The sequence below is a fragment of the Triturus cristatus genome, chromosome 12 (assembly GCF_964204655.1).
Source record: "Triturus cristatus chromosome 12, aTriCri1.1, whole genome shotgun sequence".
NCBI lineage: Eukaryota > Metazoa > Chordata > Amphibia > Caudata > Salamandridae > Triturus > Triturus cristatus.
This window is the reverse complement of record NC_140595.1, coordinates 727,145,551-727,165,639: the sequence shown is the minus strand read 5'-3', so window position 1 is coordinate 727,165,639 and position 20,089 is coordinate 727,145,551. Positions and strand designations below refer to the sequence as shown.

General features: G+C 40.5%; 6 non-coding genes across 6 annotated transcripts; all 6 read right to left on the bottom strand.

The window, feature by feature from the left end:
- Positions 1-2,977: 2,977 nt before the first annotated feature.
- TRNAS-AGA (transfer RNA serine (anticodon AGA)) lies at positions 2,978-3,059 on the bottom strand. The gene has a single exon. It is a non-coding gene; the product is annotated as a tRNA-Ser (tRNA).
- Positions 3,060-7,000: 3,941 nt separating this feature from the next.
- Positions 7,001-7,082, bottom strand: TRNAS-AGA (transfer RNA serine (anticodon AGA)). The gene has a single exon. It is a non-coding gene; the product is annotated as a tRNA-Ser (tRNA).
- Positions 7,083-9,670: 2,588 nt separating this feature from the next.
- TRNAH-GUG (transfer RNA histidin (anticodon GUG)) lies at positions 9,671-9,742 on the bottom strand. Its single transcript has one exon. It is a non-coding gene; the product is annotated as a tRNA-His (tRNA).
- A 1,280-nt stretch (positions 9,743-11,022) lies between these two features.
- TRNAS-AGA (transfer RNA serine (anticodon AGA)) lies at positions 11,023-11,104 on the bottom strand. Its single transcript has one exon. It is a non-coding gene; the product is annotated as a tRNA-Ser (tRNA).
- Positions 11,105-15,044: 3,940 nt separating this feature from the next.
- TRNAS-AGA (transfer RNA serine (anticodon AGA)) lies at positions 15,045-15,126 on the bottom strand. Its single transcript has one exon. It is a non-coding gene; the product is annotated as a tRNA-Ser (tRNA).
- A 3,940-nt stretch (positions 15,127-19,066) lies between these two features.
- On the bottom strand, positions 19,067-19,148 carry TRNAS-AGA (transfer RNA serine (anticodon AGA)). Its single transcript has one exon. It is a non-coding gene; the product is annotated as a tRNA-Ser (tRNA).
- Positions 19,149-20,089: the final 941 nt, after the last annotated feature.

The window sequence follows — 20,089 nt, the reverse complement described above, 5'->3', positions numbered from 1 at the left end:
CAATGGGAATTTTAAGTTATATGCAATTAATTACTTTCAGGATTACTTTTCTAAATCCAGGACTGGATCCTAGATTCAGTCCTGGGACAGTTCTTGGAAACAAGTGAGTAAATTCGTTTTAGTTACTGTTGTGATTTTTAAGCAATATTTTGCTATTTTAAAAGTTGACACTTAGAAACTTTTGCTGATCAAATTACCAATGTTATCCTATGGAAGGAAATTCACTTAGCAGGTAAGTGGGGTTATGGTTACTTTTTCTAGGTCAGTGTTGGATCCTAGATCCAGCACTACTGTACCACCTGTAAGCAGTTGAGAAACTGCGTTTAAGTTATACAGGCGATTTTTAAGGAATATTTACATGTTTGCAAAATCGACACTTAGAAGAAATTTCACAGAAAAACAGTCAATGGTTTCCAATGGAAGAAAATTCAAGTTACGGGTAAAGTACGTTCTCGTTACTTTTGTAATCCAGTGCTGGGCTCCTAGGCTCAGTACTGGGACATCTATCTAAAACAGGTAAACAATTACGTTTTCACAGTTGGTACGATTTTTAAAGAATATTTGTAAGTTTCAAAAATCGACACTTAGAAAATTTTCAGCAAAAAGCAGGCAATGATATCCCATGGAAGGAAATTCGAGTTACTGGTAAGTACGGTTAAAATTACTTTTCAGGGTCAGTACTGAGCTCCAAGATGCAGCACTGAGGTCTCTCCTGATAACAGGTGAGTAAATCAGAATTCGTTGTTCGGCTGATTTTAGATGAATATTTTAAAGTTCCAAAACTCCACACCACTTAGAAGAATTTCCAAGTGAAACCACTCACTGTTAGCCTATGGAAGAAAAGTGAGTTATCGGCTTTTAGGTAAGTACTCGACTGGCAGAGTTATGGTTCTGGGCATAGACTCAGGGGTCTCCCAGGGGAGTCCCAGCCTACTTGCCAAGCCTTAAACTCCCCTTTTATTACATATCATTTACACCTTAGGTAGGCCCTAGGTAGTCCTAGGTGCATGATGCTGTGTAAGTAAAAAATAAGATATGTACTTTGGTGGTTCGCGTGTCCTGTAAGTACCAAACAGTCTATTTCATTTTTCACTACTGTGAGGTCTACCCCTCTCATAGGTTAGCTCTGTGTATTCCCCTATACTTTTTATTTGGTAATTCCATATCGGAGAGGAGTAGCTTTATTTATTTATTGAAAATCCTACTTACTGGTGAGGTTGGATTTAACTTTACTATTTTAGAAATGCCACTTTTAGAGAGTGAACATGTCTCTGCACTTACTGCTCTATTTGCCTGAAACCTGGCCCCAATACACGTCTGGATTGGGCTGGGTGACAGCAAAATTTGTGCCTTCCCTCTAGAGAGCCACAACACAGGTCACTCAACTGCACCTGGGGGGTGAGCTCCGCTCCCCCTCCACCCCCAATAGGTTCAAGAACGATAATTTATGTAAGTAAATACATTATAGCTACAGCTTATAATCATGCGAGTTTAAATCATTTGTTGTTAGATGGTTTAAATATTTGAAAGGATCTGTTTTTAATAGACATTTTACAAAAACCACTGGTACATTTGCTAATTCTGTAAAATTAACACCCAACTGCCGTGACATTGCCAACCACAATGCTGTGACTCGGATTCGAACCGAGGTTGCTGCAGCCACAACGCAGAGTACTAACCACTATACGATCACGGCGAGCTACTTGGGCTCAACGACATACAGTGACATGGAGAATTTATAATTCGGAACACTCAGGGCTGTTCCTGTGATAGGCTGGATGTATTCATTGCTTCCTCATTCCTCATTCAGAGGCTGCGTCTCCTCAGTGGTTGATAGGCTGAAACCGTTTCCTGGCCGCCTGCTTGTGAAATGCCAGGAGTCAAAGATCACACATTACACTTGCGGACCTGTGATGGGACACCAATGCAGAGAAACCCACCTGGCACAGACCTTCTATTCTGTCTATTAGACCTGCATCTTCCCTGCACCTTTCAAGCCATTTGTATGTGAAGCAAGAAAGAGTTAGAGAGTGATCCATCTACACTTTTATAGGGAGGATGTCGCCGTGAGCTCCTCCCAGCTAATCACACGAACAGCAGAAAAGCAAGATAAATACACAGTTGAGGGGTGGGCTGCATGGTTATGTTTTTGAGTAAATATTGAAACTGACCTCAGTGGCTCATTAGCAGAGCTGCGGCTAATGACTGGTGCCAAATCATGATGAAGCAAGCACCATGGCTCGTAGGGGACCCACAACACGCTTTTCTTAGCTCACTGAATTAAAGTATAAACTTCCGCCGTGTGTGAGTGGTAAAGGCTTGTTAATATAGTTCCTTTTCCAATTCAAGTCTGACAACAAGAGGCAGGAACCACGTGGCTTCGGAAGCTCAGGAAAGTAGCCACCAATCACAGAGAAAGAGAGAACTGGCAGTATGAGAGGTGGAGAAAACAGAAGCGGGAGCAAGGAGCTCAAATGAGATTGATGGCGTTTAAATAGAGCGCGTAAAGGAACAGTTACACAGCTAAGAAATGGGAAAGACAGACTAGGGAAAAAAACACAGAAAGAGCCTGTACATGAAATTCTCTTCCTGGGACAGCAGGTTAAGAGAAATTACACATGGGGAGGTTAAGCATGTAACACGGGGGAGAATAAAAAAGAAAATGCAGTTTTATGAAGTGTGTTTGCCAATCCAGCCAGCACTTTTGTTCTATTTCTCTCTTTGCGTCTCTTATTGGTAAAGTAACTTTCAAGTGCATGCGCAGGTATGAATGAGAGAGCAACGGTATAATAATTTGAAGCGTTTACACCAGTGCTAAAGTAGGAATGAGATGTAGCAAAGACATGAAAGAGGTAGCGATAACAAATATGTGGAGAGGCAATAGTGACACAAAAATAAGCCACCTATTTATAAAACTGAAATGGAAGAAATACTAAAGGTTAACTTCTGAAATTGTAGCCGATAATAAAAAGATTCTCGTTGTTGGCAGGATTCGAACCTGCGCGGGGATACCCCAATGGATTTCTAGTCCATCGCCTTAACCACTCGGCCACAACAACTTGCTGTAAGCTGCCTACAAATATTTTGTTTGAAAGTTTTGAAGTTTTCCCACATCAAAGTACTGATATTCTGCAATGCGCTTTTTAAAAACAATGTTTTTTTCATCATGCACGTTCTGTCCTAAAAACAAAAATTGCATGAGTATATCTCTGGATCTGTAAAAGGATACGCTTGCATTCAAACTCTCTTGTGGCACTCAAGTTTTTTGGACCCTGTTGCACTCTGTTTTTGCGCTGCTTTTAGTCTACGACCCATATTACAGAAGTCAACCATCTCTGAGTATTTGGGACTCCTTTGTAAGTGCCTTATCTTTAATCCTTGAAAAGCTCTATAATAAAGGGGTCTGTCAAAGATTGCTTGAATGGAAGATAAAAGAAGGCCCACTTGTCTCACCAAATGCAGTAGAGAAACCTGATGTTTTACTCATGTTATCCTTAGTTCAGTGTTTGTTAGACCTGGCATCCTTAAGGTGGCCTACCAGCAACCTTTTTGCTTTTCACCTCACGTTTTGCTGTATCTTTATGTTGGCCGTAGGACTCTAATCACTTTATCACTACTGTGAGAAAGTGGCTCTGTATATACTGTTCCCAAATAGGTACAGTGTGCACAGAGTCCCCAGTCCCCAGAGGTTTGGCAGAGGCTAAAGTTAGATATAACCTTACTCTCTAAAGTGGTAGCTTGCCGAGCAGTAAGGCAGTATCAGAGTACAGTGTAAAACATTTGTTGTACACACTCAATCAGCAATTGGTCTCACACACTCAAGAACTGAACTCTAGGCCATTGGTTTGCATACAAAAGATATTGTTGTTTTATTTTAGAACCAACAATAGGTATCAAAATATACTTTCTCAGAATGAGATGCTTTAGTTAAATACTTTGCAATAGGCAATTGACTTTTGCAGGTCATAGTTACAGTTTATTGCAATAGGCAACACAATTTGAATCACAACAATACATTGAGCTCAATGGGAATTTTAAGTTATATGCAATTAATTACTTTCAGGATTACTTTTCTAAATCCAGGACTGGATCCTAGATTCAGTCCTGGGACAGTTCTTGGAAACAAGTGAGTAAATTCGTTTTAGTTACTGTTGTGATTTTTAAGCAATATTTTGCTATTTTAAAAGTTGACACTTAGAAACTTTTGCTGATCAAATTACCAATGTTATCCTATGGAAGGAAATTCACTTAGCAGGTAAGTGGGGTTATGGTTACGTTTTCTAGGTCAGTGTTGGATCCTAGATCCAGCACTACTGTAGCACCTGTAAGCAGTTGAGAAACTGCGTTTAAGTTATACAGGCGATTTTTAAGGAATATTTACATGTTTGCAAAATCGACACTTAGAAGAAATTTCACAGAAAAACAGTCAATGGTTTCCTATGGAAGAAAATTCAAGTTACGGGTAAAGTACGTTCTCGTTACTTTTGTAATCCAGTGCTGGGCTCCTAGGCTCAGTACTGGGACATCTATCTAAAACAGGTAAACAATTACGTTTTCACAGTTGGTACGATTTTTAAAGAATATTTGTAAGTTTCAAAAATCGACACTTAGAAAATTTTCAGCAAAAAGCAGGCAATGATATCCCATGGAAGGAAATTCGAGTTACTGGTAAGTACGGTTAAAATTACTTTTCAGGGTCAGTACTGAGCTCCAAGATGCAGCACTGAGGTCTCTCCTGATAACAGGTGAGTAAATCAGAATTCGTTATTCGGCTGATTTTAGATGAATATTTTAAAGTTCCAAAACTCCACACCACTTAGAAGAATTTTCAAGTGAAACCACTCAATGTTAGCCTATGGAAGAAAAGTGAGTTATCGGCTTTTAGGTAAGTACTCGACTGGCAGAGTTATGATTCTGGGCATAGACTCAGGGGTCTCCCAGGGGAGTCCCAGCCTACTTGCCAAGCCTTAAACTCCCCTTTTATTACATATAATTTACACCTAAGGTAGGCCCTAGGTAGTCCTAGGTGCATGATGCTATGTAAGTAAAAAATAAGATATGTACTTTGGTGGTTCGCGTGTCCTGTAAGTACCAAACAGTCTATTTCATTTTTCACTACTGTGAGGTCTACCCCTCTCATAGGTTAGCTCTGTGTATTCCCCTATACTTTTAATTTGGTAATTCCATATCGGAGAGGAGTAGCTTTATTTATTTATTGAAAATCCTACTTACTGGTGAGGTTGGATTTAACTTTACTATTTTAGAAATGCCACTTTTAGAGAGTGAACATGTCTCTGCACTTACTGCTCTATTTGCCTGAAACCTGGCCCCAATACACGTCTGGATTGGGCTGGGTGACAGCAAAATTTGTGCCTTCCCTCTAGAGAGCCACAACACAGGTCACTCAACTGCACCTGGGGGGTGAGCTCCGCTCCCCCTCCACCCCCAATAGGTTCAAGAACGATAATTTATGTAAGTAAATACATTATAGCTACAGCTTATAATCATGCGAGTTTAAATCATTTGTTGTTAGATGGTTTAAATATTTGAAAGGATCTGTTTTTAATAGACATTTTACAAAAACCACTGGTACATTTGCTAATTCTGTAAAATTAACACCCAACTGCCGTGACATTGCCAACCACAATGCCGTGACTCGGATTCGAGCCAAGGTTGCTGCGGCCACAACGCAGAGTACTAACCACTATACGATCACGGCGAGCTACTTGGGCTCAACGACATACAGTGACATGGAGAATTTATAATTCGGAACACTCAGGGCTGTTCCTGTGATAGGCTGGATGTATTCATTGCTTCCTCATTCCTCATTCAGAGGCTGCGTCTCCTCAGTGGTTGATAGGCTGAAACCGTTTCCTGGCCGCCTGCTTGTGAAATGCCAGGAGTCAAAGATCACACATTACACTTGCGGACCTGTGATGGGACACCAATGCAGAGAAACCCACCTGGCACAGACCTTCTATTCTGTCTATTAGACCTGCATCTTCCCTGCACCTTTCAAGCCATTTGTATGTGAAGCAAGAAAGAGTTAGAGAGTGATCCATCTACACTTTTATAGGGAGGATGTCGCCGTGAGCTCCTCCCAGCTAATCACACGAACAGCAGAAAAGCAAGATAAATACACAGTTGAGGGGTGGGCTGCATGGTTATGTTTTTGAGTAAATATTGAAACTGACCTCAGTGGCTCATTAGCAGAGCTGCGGCTAATGACTGGTGCCAAATCATGATGAAGCAAGCACCATGGCTCGTAGGGGACCCACAACACGCTTTTCTTAGCTCACTGAATTAAAGTATAAACTTCCGCCGTGTGTGAGTGGTAAAGGCTTGTTAATATGGTTCCTTTTCCAATTCAAGTCTGACAACAAGAGGCAGGAACCACGTGGCTTCGGAAGCTCAGGAAAGTAGCCACCAACCACAGAGAAAGAGAGAACTGGCAGTATGAGAGGTGGAGAAAACAGAAGCGGGAGCAAGGAGCTCAAATGAGATTGATGGCGTTTAAATAGAGCGCGTAAAGGAACAGTTACACAGCTAAGAAATGGGAAAGACAGACTAGGGAAAAAAACACAGAAAGAGCCTGTACATGAAATTCTCTTCCTGGGACGGCAGGTTAAGAGAAATTACACATGGGGAGGTTAAGCATGTAACACGGGGGAGAATAAAAAAGAAAATGCAGTTTTATGAAGTGTGTTTGCCAATCCAGCCAGCACTTTTGTTCTATTTCTCTCTTTGCGTCTTTTATTGGTAAAGTAACTTTCAAGTGCATGCGCAGGTATGAATGAGAGGGCAACCGTATAATAATTTGAAGCGTTTACACCAGTGCTAAAGTAGGAATGAGGTGTAGCAAAGACATGAAAGAGGTAGCGATAACAAATATGTGGAGAGGCAATAGTGACACAAAAATAAGCCACCTATTTATAAAACTGAAATGGAAGAAATACTAAAGGTTAACTTCTGAAATTGTAGCCGATAATAAAAAGATTCTCGTTGTTGGCAGGATTCGAACCTGCGCGGGGATACCCCAATGGATTTCTAGTCCATCGCCTTAACCACTCGGCCACAACAACTTGCTGTAAGCTGCCTACAAATATTTTGTTTGAAAGTTTTGAAGTTTTCCCACATCAAAGTACTGATATTCTGCAATGCGCTTTTTAAAAACAATGTTTTTTTCATCATGCACGTTCTGTCCTAAAAACAAAAATTGCATGAGTATATCTCTGGATCTGTAAAAGGATACGCTTGCATTCAAACTCTCTTGTGGCACTCAAGTTTTTTGGACCCTGTTGCACTCTGTTTTTGCGCTGCTTTTAGTCTACGACCCATATTACAGAAGTCAACCATCTCTGAGTATTTGGGACTCCTTTGTAAGTGCCTTATCTTTAATCCTTGAAAAGCTCTATAATAAAGGGGTCTGTCAAAGATTGCTTGAATGGAAGATAAAAGAAGGCCCACTTGTCTCACCAAATGCAGTAGAGAAACCTGATGTTTTACTCATGTTATCCTTAGTTCAGTGTTTGTTAGACCTGGCATCCTTAAGGTGGCCTACCAGCAACCTTTTTGCTTTTCACCTCACGTTTTGCTGTATCATTATGTTGGCCTTAGGACTCTAATCACTTTATCACTACTGTGAGAAAGTGGCTCTGTATATACTGTTCCCAAAAAGGTACAGTGTGCACAGAGTCCCCAGTCCCCAGAGGTTTGGCAGAGGCTAAAGTTAGATATAACCTTACTCTCTAAAGTGGTAGCTTGCCGAGCAGTAAGGCAGTATCAGAGTACAGTGTAAAACATTTGTTGTACACACTCAGTCAGCAAATGGTCTCACACACTCAAGAACTGAACTCTAGGCCATTGGTTTGCATACAAAAGATATTGTTGTTTTATTTTAGAACCAACAATAGGTATCAAAATATACTTTCTCAGAATGAGATGCTTTAGTTAAATACTTTGCAATAGGCAATTGACTTTTGCAGGTCATAGTTACAGTTTATTGCAATAGGCAACACAATTTGAATCACAATAATACATTGAGCTCAATGGGAATTTTAAGTTATATGCAATTAATTACTTTCAGGATTACTTTTCTAAATCCAGGACTGGATCCTAGATTCAGTCCTGGGACAGTTCTTGGAAACAAGTGAGTAAATTCGTTTTAGTTACGGTTGTGATTTTTAAGCAATATTTTGCTATTTTAAAAGTTGACACTTAGAAACTTTTGCTGATCAAATTACCAATGTTATCCTATGGAAGGAAATTCACTTAGCAGGTAAGTGGGGTTATGGTTACTTTTTCAAGGTCAGTGTTGGATCCTAGATTCAGCACTACTGTACCACCTGTAAGCAGTTGAGAAACTGCGTTTAAGTTATACAGGCGATTTTTAAGGAATATTTACATGTTTGCAAAATCGACACTTAGAAGAAATTTCACAGAAAAACAGTCAATGGTTTCCTATGGAAGAAAATTCAAGTTACGGGTAAAGTACGTTCTCGTTACTTTTGTAATCCAGTGCTGGGCTCCTAGGCTCAGTACTGGGACATCTATCTAAAACAGGTAAACAATTACGTTTTCACAGTTGGTACGATTTTTAAAGAATATTTGTAAGTTTCAAAAATCGACACTTAGAAAATTTTCAGCAAAAAGCAGGCAATGATATCCCATGGAAGGAAATTCGAGTTACTGGTAAGTACGGTTAAAATTACTTTTCAGGGTCAGTACTGAGCTCCAAGATGCAGCACTGAGGTCTCTCCTGATAACAGGTGAGTAAATCAGAATTCGTTGTTCGGCTGATTTTAGATGAATATTTTAAAGTTCCAAAACTCCACACCACTTAGAAGAATTTCCAAGTGAAACCACTCAATGTTAGCCTATGGAAGAAAAGTGAGTTATCGGCTTTTAGGTAAGTACTCGACTGGCAGAGTTATGGTTCTGGGCATAGACTCAGGGGTCTCCCAGGGGAGTCCCAGCCTACTTGCCAAGCCTTAAACTCCCCTTTTATTACATATAATTTACACCTAAGGTAGGCCCTAGGTAGTCCTAGGTGCATGATGCTATGTAAGTAAAAAATAAGATATGTACTTTGGTGGTTCGCGTGTCCTGTAAGTACCAAACAGTCTATTTCATTTTTCACTACTGTGAGGTCTACCCCTCTCATAGGTTAGCTCTGTGTATTCCCCTATACTTTTTATTTGGTAATTCCATATCGGAGAGGAGTAGCTTTATTTATTTATTGAAAATCCTACTTACTGGTGAGGTTGGATTTAACTTTACTATTTTAGAAATGCCACTTTTAGAGAGTGAACATGTCTCTGCACTTACTGCTCTATTTGCCTGAAACCTGGCCCCAATACACGTCTGGATTGGGCTGGGTGACAGCAAAATTTGTGCCTTCCCTCTAGAGAGCCACAACACAGGTCACTCAACTGCACCTGGGGGGTGAGCTCCGCTCCCCCTCCACCCCCAATAGGTTCAAGAATGATAATTTATGTAAGTAAATACATTATAGCTACAGCTTATAATCATGCGAGTTTAAATCATTTGTTGTTAGATGGTTTAAATATTTGAAAGGATCTGTTTTTAATAGACATTTTACAAAAACCACTGGTACATTTGCTAATTCTGTAAAATTAACACCCAACTGCCGTGACATTGCCAACCACAATGCCGTGACTCGGATTCGAACCGAGGTTGCTGCGGCCACAACGCAGAGTACTAACCACTATACGATCACGGCGAGCTACTTGGGCTCAACGACATACAATGACATGGAGAATTTATAATTCGGAACACTCAGGGCTGTTCCTGTGATAGGCTGGATGTATTCATTGCTTCCTCATTCCTCATTCAGAGGCTGCGTCTCCTCAGTGGTTGATAGGCTGAAACCGTTTCCTGGCCGCCTGCTTGTGAAATGCCAGGAGTCAAAGATCACACATTACACTTGCGGACCTGTGATGGGACACCAATGCAGAGAAACCCACCTGGCACAGGCCTTCTATTCTGTCTATTAGACCTGCATCTTCCCTGCACCTTTCAAGCCATTTGTATGTGAAGCAAGAAAGAGTTAGAGAGTGATCCATCTACACTTTTATAGGGAGGATGTCGCCGTGAGCTCCTCCCAGCTAATCACACGAACAGCAGAAAAGCAAGATAAATACACAGTTGAGGGGTGGGCTGCATGGTTATGTTTTTGAGTAAATATTGAAACTGACCTCAGTGGCTCATTAGCAGAGCTGCGGCTAATGACTGGTGCCAAATGATGATGAAGCAAGCACAATGGCTCGTAGGGGACCCACAACACGCTTTTCTTAGCTCACTGAATTAAAGTATAAACTTCCGCCGTGTGTGAGTGGTAAAGGCTTGTTAATATGGTTCCTTTTCCAATTCAAGTCTGACAACAAGAGGCAGGAACCACGTGGCTTCGGAAGCTCAGGAAAGTAGCCACCAACCACAGAGAAAGAGAGAACTGGCAGTATGAGAGGTGGAGAAAACAGAAGCGGGAGCAAGGAGCTCAAATGAGATTGATGGCGTTTAAATAGAGCGCGTAAAGGAACAGTTACACAGCTAAGAAATGGGAAAGACAGACTAGGGAAAAAACACAGAAAGAGCCTGTACATGAAATTCTCTTCCTGGGACAGCAGGTTAAGAGAAATTACACATGGGGAGGTTAAGCATGTAACACGGGGGAGAATAAAAAAGAAAATGCAGTTTTATGAAGTGTGTTTGCCAATCCAGCCAGCACTTTTGTTCTATTTCTCTCTTTGCGTCTTTTATTGGTAAAGTAACTTTCAAGTGCATGCGCAGGTATGAATGAGAGAGCAACGGTATAATAATTTGAAGCGTTTACACCAGTGCTAAAGTAGGAATGAGGTGTAGCAAAGACATGAAAGAGGTAGCGATAACAAATATGTGGAGAGGCAATAGTGACACAAAAATAAGCCACCTATTTATAAAACTGAAATGGAAGAAATACTAAAGGTTAACTTCTGAAATTGTAGACGATAATAAAAAGATTCTCGTTGTTGGCAGGATTCGAACCTGCGCGGGGATACCCCAATGGATTTCTAGTCCATCGCCTTAACCACTCGGCCACAACAACTTGCTGTAAACTGCCTACAAATATTTTGTTTGAAAGTTTTGAAGTTTTCCCACATCAAAGTACTGATATTCTGCAATGCGCTTTTTAAAAACAATGTTTTTTTCATCATGCACGTTCTGTCCTAAAAACAAAAATTGCATGAGTATATCTCTGGATCTGTAAAAGGATACGCTTGCATTCAAACTCTCTTGTGGCACTCAAGTTTTTTGGACCCTGTTGCACTCTGTTTTTGCCCTGCTTTTAGTCTACGACCCATATTACAGAAGTCAACCATCTCTGAGTATTTGGGACTCCTTTGTAAGTGCCTTATCTTTAATCCTTGAAAAGCTCTATAATAAAGGGGTCTGTCAAAGATTGCTTGAATGGAAGATAAAAGAAGGCCCACTTGTCTCACCAAATGCAGTAGAGAAACCTGATGTTTTACTCATGTTATCCTTAGTTCAGTGTTTGTTAGACCTGGCATCCTTAAGGTGGCCTACCAGCAACCTTTTTGCTTTTCACCTCACGTTTTGCTGTATCATTATGTTGGCCTTAGGACTCTAATCACTTTATCACTACTGTGAGAAAGTGGCTCTGTATATACTGTTCCCAAATAGGTACAGTGTGCACAGAGTCCCCAGTCCCCAGAGGTTTGGCAGAGGCTAAAGTTAGATATAACCTTACTCTCTAAAGTGGTAGCTTGCCGAGCAGTAAGGCAGTATCAGAGTACAGTGTAAAACATTTGTTGTACACACTCAGTCAGCAAATGGTCTCACACACTCAAGAACTGAACTCTAGGCCATTGGTTTGCATACAAAAGATATTGTTGTTTTATTTTAGAACCAACAATAGGTATCAAAATATACTTTCTCAGAATGAGATGCTTTAGTTAAATACTTTGCAATAGGCAATTGACTTTTGCAGGTCATAGTTACAGTTTATTGCAATAGGCAACACAATTTGAATAACAATAATACATTGAGCTCAATGGGAATTTTAAGTTATATGCAATTAATTACTTTCAGGATTACTTTTCTAAATCCAGGACTGGATCCTAGATTCAGTCCTGGGACAGTTCTTGGAAACAAGTGAGTAAATTCGTTTTAGTTACTGTTGTGACTTTTAAGCAATATTTTGCTATTTTAAAAGTTGACACTTACAAACTTTTGCTGATCAAATTACCAATGTTATCCTATGGAAGGAAATTCACTTAGCAGGTAAGTGGGGTTATGGTTACGTTTTCTAGGTCAGTGTTGGATCCTAGATCCAGCACTACTGTACCACCTGTAAGCAGTTGAGAAACTGCGTTTAAGTTATACAGGCGATTTTTAAGGAATATTTACATGTTTGCAAAATCGACACTTAGAAGAAATTTTACAGAAAAACAGTCAATGGTTTCCTATGGAAGAAAATTCAAGTTACGGGTAAAGTACGTTCTCGTTACTTTTGTAATCCAGTGCTTGGCTCCTAGGCTCAGTACTGGGACATCTATCTAAAACAGGTAAACAATTACGTTTTCACAGTTGGTACGATTTTTAAAGAATATTTGTAAGTTTCAAAAATCGACACTTAGAACATTTTCAGCAAAAAGCAGGCAATGATATCCCATGGAAGGAAATTCGAGTTACTGGTAAGTACGGTTAAAATTACTTTTTAGGGTCAGTACCGAGCTCCAAGATGCAGCACTGAGGTCTCTCCTGATAACAGGTGAGTAAATCAGAATTCGTTGTTCGGCTGATTTTAGATGAATATTTTAAAGTTCCAAAACTCCACACCACTTAGAAGAATTTCCAAGTGAAACCACTCAATGTTAGCCTATGGAAGAAAAGTGAGTTATCGGCTTTTAGGTAAGTACTCGACTGGCAGAGTTATGGTTCTGGGCATAGACTCAGGGGTCTCCCAGGGGAGTCCCAGCCTACTTGCCAAGCCTTAAACTCCCCTTTTATTACATATAATTTACACCTAAGGTAGGCCCTAGGTAGTCCTAGGTGCATGATGCTATGTAAGTAAAAAATAAGATATGTACTTTGGTGGTTCGCGTGTCCTGTAAGTACCAAACAGTCTATTTCATTTTTCACTACTGTGAGGTCTACCCCTCTCATAGGTTAGCTCTGTGTATTCCCCTATACTTTTAATTTGGTAATTCCATATCGGAGAGGAGTAGCTTTATTTATTTATTGAAAATCCTACTTACTGGTGAGGTTGGATTTAACTTTACTATTTTAGAAATGCCACTTTTAGAGAGTGAACATTTCTCTGCACTTACTGCTCTATTTGCCTGAAACCTGGCCCCAATACACGTCTGGATTGGGCTGGGTGACAGCAAAATTTGTGCCTTCCCTCTAGAGAGCCACAACACAGGTCACTCAACTGCACCTGGGGGGTGAGCTCCGCTCCCCCTCCACCCCAATAGGTTCAAGAACGATAATTTATGTAAGTAAATACATTATAATTACAGCTTATAATCATGCGAGTTTAAATCATTTGTTGTTAGATGGTTTAAATATTTGAAAGGATCTGTTTTTAATAGACATTTTACAAAAACCACTGGTACATTTGCTAATTCTGTAAAAATAACACCCAACTGCCGTGACATTGCCAACCACAATGCCGTGACTCAGATTCGAACCGAGGTTGCTGCGGCCACAACGCAGAGTACTAACCACTATACGATCACGGCAAGCTACTTGGGCTCAACGACATACAGTGACATGGAGAATTTATAATTCGGAACACTCAGGGCTGTTCCTGTGATAGGCTGGATGTATTCATTGCTTCCTCATTCCTCATTCAGAGGCTGCGTCTCCTCAGTGGTTGATAGGCTGAAACCGTTTCCTGGCCGCCTGCTTGTGAAATGCCAGGAGTCAAAGATCACACATTACACTTGCGGACCTGTGATGGGACACCAATGCAGAGAAACCCACCTGGCACAGACCTTCTATTCTGTCTATTAGACCTGCATCTTCCCTGCACCTTTCAAGCCATTTGTATGTGAAGCAAGAAAGAGTTAGAGAGTGATCCATCTACACTTTTATAGGGAGGATGTCGCCGTGATCTCCTCCCAGCTAATCACACGAACAGCAGAAAAGCAAGATAAATACACAGTTGAGGGGTGGGCTGCATGGTTATGTTTTTGAGTAAATATTGAAACTGACCTCAGTGGCTCATTAGCAGAGCTGCGGCTAATGACTGGTGCCAAATCATGATGAAGCAAGCACCATGGCTCGTAGGGGACCCACAACACGCTTTTCTTAGCTCACTGAATTAAAGTATAAACTTCCGCCGTGTGTGAGTGGTAAAGGCTTGTTAATATCGTTCCTTTTCCAATTCAAGTCTGACAACAAGAGGCAGGAACCACGTGGCTTCGGAAGCTCAGGAAAGTAGCCACCAACCACAGAGAAAGAGAGAACTGGCAGTATGAGAGGTGGAGAAAACAGAAGCGGGAGCAAGGAGCTCAAATGAGATTGATGGCGTTTAAATAGAGCGCGTAAAGGAACAGTTACACAGCTAAGAAATGGGAAAGACAGACTAGGGAAAAAAACACAGAAAGAGCCTATACATGAAATTCTCTTCCTGGGACAGCAGGTTAAGAGAAATTACACATGGGGAGGTTAAGCATGTAACACGGGGGAGAATAAAAAAGAAAATGCAGTTTTATGAAGTGTGTTTGCCAATCCAGCCAGCACTTTTGTTCTATTTCTCTCTTTGCGTCTTTTATTGGTAAAGTAACTTTCAAGTGCATGCGCAGGTATGAATGAGAGAGCAACCGTATAATAATTTGAAGCGTTTACACCAGTGCTAAAGTAGGAATGAGGTGTAGCAAAGACATGAAAGAGGTAGCGATAACAAATATGTGGAGAGGCAATAGTGACACAAAAATAAGCCACCTATTTATAAAACTGAAATGGAAGAAATACTAAAGGTTAACTTCTGAAATTGTAGCCGATAATAAAAAGATTCTCGTTGTTGGCAGGATTCGAAGCTGCGCAGGGATACCCCAATGGATTTCTAGTCCATCGCCTTAACCACTCGGCCACAACAACTTGCTGTAAGCTGCCTACAAATATTTTGTTTGAAAGTTTTGAAGTTTTCCCACATCAAAGTACTGATATTCTGCAATGCGCTTTTTAAAAACAATGTTTTTTTCATCATGCACGTTCTGTCCTAAAAACAAAAATTGCATGAGTATATCTCTGGATCTGTAAAAGGATACGCTTGCATTCAAACTCTCTTGTGGCACTCAAGTTTTTTGGACCCTGTTGCACTCTGTTTTTGCCCTGCTTTTAGTCTACGACCCATATTACAGAAGTCAACCATCTCTGAGTATTTGGGACTCCTTTGTAAGTGCCTTATCTTTAATCCTTGAAAAGCTCTATAATAAAGGGGTCTGTCAAAGATTGCTTGAATGGAAGATAAAAGAAGGCCCACTTGTCTCACCAAATGCAGTAGAGAAACCTGATGTTTTACTCATGTTATCCTTAGTTCAGTGTTTGTTAGACCTGGCATCCTTAAGGTGGCCTACCAGCAACCTTTTTGCTTTTCACCTCACGTTTTGCTGTATCATTATGTTGGCCTTAGGACTCTAATCACTTTATCACTACTGTGAGAAAGTGGCTCTGTATATACTGTTCCCAAATAGGTACAGTGTGCACAGAGTCCCCAGTCCCCAGAGGTTTGGCAGAGGCTAAAGTTAGATATAACCTTACTCTCTAAAGTGGTAGCTTGCCGAGCAGTAAGGCAGTATCAGAGTACAGTGTAAAACATTTGTTGTACACACTCAGTCAGCAAATGGTCTCACACACTCAAGAACTGAACTCTAGGCCATTGGTTTGCATACAAAAGATATTGTTGTTTTATTTTAGAACCAACAATAGGTATCAAAATATACTTTCTCAGAATGAGATGCTTTAGTTAAATACTTTGCAATAGGCAATTGACTTTTGCAGGTCATAGTTACAGTTTATTGCAATAGGCAACACAATTTGAATAACAATAATACATTGAGCTCAATGGGAATTTTAAGTTATATGCAATTAATTACTTTCAGGATTACTTTTCTAAATCCAGGACTGGATCCTAGATTCAGTCCTGGGACAGTTCTTGGAAACAAGTGAGTAAATTCGTTTTAGTTACTGTTGTGACTTTTAAGCAATATTTTGCTATTTTAAAAGTTGACACTTACAAACTTTTGCTGATCAAATTACCAATGTTATCCTATGGAAGGAAATTCACTTAGCAGGTAAGTGGGGTTATGGTTACGTTTTCTAGGTCAGTGTTGGATCCTAGATCCAGCACTACTGTACCACCTGTAAGCAGTTGAGAAACTGCGTTTAAGTTATACAGGCGATTTTTAAGGAATATTTACATGTTTGCAAAATCGACACTTAGAAGAAATTTCACAGAAAAACAGTCAATGGTTTCCTATGGAAGAAAATTCAAGTTACGGGTAAAGTACGTTCTCGTTACTTTTGTAATCCAGTGCTGGGCTCCTAGGCTCAGTACTGGGACATCTATCTAAAACAGGTAAACAATTACGTTTTCACAGTTGGTACGATTTTTAAAGAATATTTGTAAGTTTCAAAAATCGACACTTAGAACATTTTCAGCAAAAAGCAGGCAATGATATCCCATGGAAGGAAATTCGAGTTACTGGTAAGTACGGTTAAAATTACTTTTTAGGGTCAGTACCGAGCTCCAAGATGCAGCACTGAGGTCTCTCCTGATAACAGGTGAGTAAATCAGAATTCGTTGTTCGGCTGATTTTAGATGAATATTTTAAAGTTCCAAAACTCCACACCACTTAGAAGAATTTCCAAGTGAAACCACTCAATGTTAGCCTATGGAAGAAAAGTGAGTTATCGGCTTTTAGGTAAGTACTCGACTGGCAGAGTTATGGTTCTGGGCATAGACTCAGGGGTCTCCCAGGGGAGTCCCAGCCTACTTGCCAAGCCTTAAACTCCCCTTTTATTACATATAATTTACACCTAAGGTAGGCCCTAGGTAGTCCTAGGTGCATGATGCTATGTAAGTAAAAAATAAGATATGTACTTTGGTGGTTCGCGTGTCCTGTAAGTACCAAACAGTCTATTTCATTTTTCACTACTGTGAGGTCTACCCCTCTCATAGGTTAGCTCTGTGTATTCCCCTATACTTTTTATTTGGTAATTCCATATCGGAGAGGAGTAGCTTTATTTATTTATTGAAAATCCTACTTACTGGTGAGGTTGGATTTAACTTTACTATTTTAGAAATGCCACTTTTAGAGAGTGAACATTTCTCTGCACTTACTGCTCTATTTGCCTGAAACCTGGCCCCAATACACGTCTGGATTGGGCTGGGTGACAGCAAAATTTGTGCCTTCCCTCTAGAGAGCCACAACACAGGTCACTCAACTGCACCTGGGGGGTGAGCTCCGCTCCCCCTCCACCCCAATAGGTTCAAGAACGATAATTTATGTAAGTAAATACATTATAGTTACAGCTTATAATCATGCGAGTTTAAATCATTTGTTGTTAGATGGTTTAAATATTTGAAAGGATCTGTTTTTAATAGACATTTTACAAAAACCACTGGTACATTTGCTAATTCTGTAAAATTAACACCCAACTGCCATGACATTGCCAACCACAATGCCGTGACTCAGATTCGAACCGAGGTTGCTGCGGCCACAACGCAGAGTACTAACCACTATACGATCACGGCAAGCTACTTGGGCTCAACGACATACAGTGACATGGAGAATTTATAATTCGGAACACTCAGGGCTGTTCCTGTGATAGGCTGGATGTATTCATTGCTTCCTCATTCCTCATTCAGAGGCTGCGTCTCCTCAGTGGTTGATAGGCTGAAACCGTTTCCTGGCCGCCTGCTTGTGAAATGCCAGGAGTCAAAGATCACACATTACACTTGCGGACCTGTGATGGGACACCAATGCAGAGAAACCCACCTGGCACAGACCTTCTATTCTGTCTATTAGACCTGCATCTTCCCTGCACCTTTCAAGCCATTTGTATGTGAAGCAAGAAAGAGTTAGAGAGTGATCCATCTACACTTTTATAGGGAGGATGTCGCCGTGATCTCCTCCCAGCTAATCACACGAACAGCAGAAAAGCAAGATAAATACACAGTTGAGGGGTGGGCTGCATGGTTATGTTTTTGAGTAAATATTGAAACTGACCTCAGTGGCTCATTAGCAGAGCTGCGGCTAATGACTGGTGCCAAATCATGATGAAGCAAGCAACATGGCTCGTAGGGGACCCACAACACGCTTTTCTTAGCTCACTGAATTAAAGTATAAACTTCCGCCGTGTGTGAGTGGTAAAGGCTTGTTAATATCGTTCCTTTTCCAATTCAAGTCTGACAACAAGAGGCAGGAACCACGTGGCTTCGGAAGCTCAGGAAAGTAGCCACCAACCACAGAGAAAGAGAGAACTGGCAGTATGAGAGGTGGAGAAAACAGAAGCGGGAGCAAGGAGCTCAAATGAGATTGATGGCGTTTAAATAGAGCGCGTAAAGGAACAGTTACACAGCTAAGAAATGGGAAAGACAGACTAGGGAAAAAAACACAGAAAGAGCCTGTACATGAAATTCTCTTCCTGGGACAGCAGGTTAAGAGAAATTACACATGGGGAGGTTAAGCATGTAACACGGGGGAGAATAAAAAAGAAAATGCAGTTTTATGAAGTGTGTTTGCCAATCCAGCCAGCACTTTTGTTCTATTTCTCTCTTTGCGTCTTTTATTGGTAAAGTAACTTTCAAGTGCATGCGCAGGTATGAATGAGAGAGCAACCGTATAATAATTTGAAGCGTTTACACCAGTGCTAAAGTAGGAATGAGGTGTAGCAAAGACATGAAAGAGGTAGCGATAACAAATATGTGGAGAGGCAATAGTGACACAAAAATAAGCCACCTATTTATAAAACTGAAATGGAAGAAATACTAAAGGTTAACTTCTGAAATTGTAGCCGATAATAAAAAGATTCTCGTTGTTGGCAGGATTCGAACCTGCGCGGGGATACCCCAATGGATTTCTAGTCCATCGCCTTAACCACTCGGCCACAACAACTTGCTGTAAGCTGCCTACAAATATTTTGTTTGAAAGTTTTGAAGTTTTCCCACATCAAAGTACTGATATTCTGCAATGCGCTTTTTAAAAACAATGTTTTTTTCATCATGCACGTTCTGTCCTAAAAACAAAAATTGCATGAGTATATCTCTGGATCTGTAAAAGGATACGCTTGCATTCAAACTCTCTTGTGGCACTCAAGTTTTTTGGACCCTGTTGCACTCTGTTTTTGCCCTGCTTTTAGTCTACGACCCATATTACAGAAGTCAACCATCTCTGAGTATTTGGGACTCCTTTGTAAGTGCCTTATCTTTAATCCTTGAAAAGCTCTATAATAAAGGGGTCTGTCAAAGATTGCTTGAATGGAAGATAAAAGAAGGCCCACTTGTCTCACCAAATGCAGTAGAGAAACCTGATGTTTTACTCATGTTATCCTTAGTTCAGTGTTTGTTAGACCTGGCATCCTTAAGGTGGCCTACCAGCAACCTTTTTGCTTTTCACCTCACGTTTTGCTGTATCATTATGTTGGCCTTAGGACTCTAATCACTTTATCACTACTGTGAGAAAGTGGCTCTGTATATACTGTTCCCAAATAGGTACAGTGTGCACAGAGTCCCCAGTCCCCAGAGGTTTGGCAGAGGCTAAAGTTAGATATAACCTTACTCTCTAAAGTGGTAGCTTGCCGAGCAGTAAGGCAGTATCAGAGTACAGTGTAAAACATTTGTTGTACACACTCAGTCAGCAAATGGTCTCACACACTCAAGAACTGAACTCTAGGCCATTGGTTTGCATACAAAAGATATTGTTGTTTTATTTTAGAACCAACAATAGGTATCAAAATATACTTTCTCAGAATGAGATGCTTTAGTTAAATACTTTGCAATAGGCAATTGACTTTTGCAGGTCATAGTTACAGTTTATTGCAATAGGCAACACAATTT